Here is a 455-nt window from a genome sequence, read left to right as displayed (position 1 = left end):
AGGAAGTACCAGTGACACACTCAATATGGAAGTGGTTAGATGAAGCGTGATGCTAAGCTACAGGACTGTTTCGCTAACACAGACTGGAATATGTTCTCAGATTCAGTAGTATCAGTAGTATCTAACAATATATCCCAACCGAAAGCCATGGATTACAGGCAACATCTGCACTGAGCTAAAGAGCTGCCGCTTTCAAGGAGCTGCCACTAAGAAATCCCGCTACGACCTCAAACGAGCCATTTCAAACAGGCAAATTGTCAATACAGGACCAAGATGGAATCCTACTACGCCAGCTCTGGCACTAGTCAGATGTGTCAGGGCTTGCAAAATATCACGGATTACAAAGGGAAATCTAGCCACAAGCTGCCCAGTGAGACGTGCTAAATGCCTTCTACGCTCGCTTCTAGACGAGAAACACTGAACCATACACCAGCAGTTCCGGACGACTGTGTGAT

At 46.4% G+C, this 455-nt stretch overlaps 1 long non-coding RNA gene across 1 annotated transcript in view; it reads right to left on the bottom strand.

Moving 5' to 3' along the window:
- Positions 1 to 235, bottom strand: part of LOC129842529 (uncharacterized) — an 11,377-nt gene extending 11,142 nt beyond the window's left edge. The window contains exon 1 of the long non-coding RNA XR_008757616.1: positions 1 to 235. This exon is cut by the window's left edge and continues 898 nt beyond it. This is a non-coding gene — a long non-coding RNA (uncharacterized LOC129842529).
- Between the last annotated feature and the right edge of the window lie 220 nt (positions 236 to 455).

This window comes from Salvelinus fontinalis, unplaced genomic scaffold (assembly GCF_029448725.1).
Source record: "Salvelinus fontinalis isolate EN_2023a unplaced genomic scaffold, ASM2944872v1 scaffold_0048, whole genome shotgun sequence".
Classification (NCBI taxonomy): Eukaryota; Metazoa; Chordata; class Actinopteri; order Salmoniformes; family Salmonidae; genus Salvelinus; species Salvelinus fontinalis.
The sequence above is the reverse complement of the archived record's forward strand: the minus strand, read 5'-3'. Positions and strand labels throughout refer to the sequence as shown.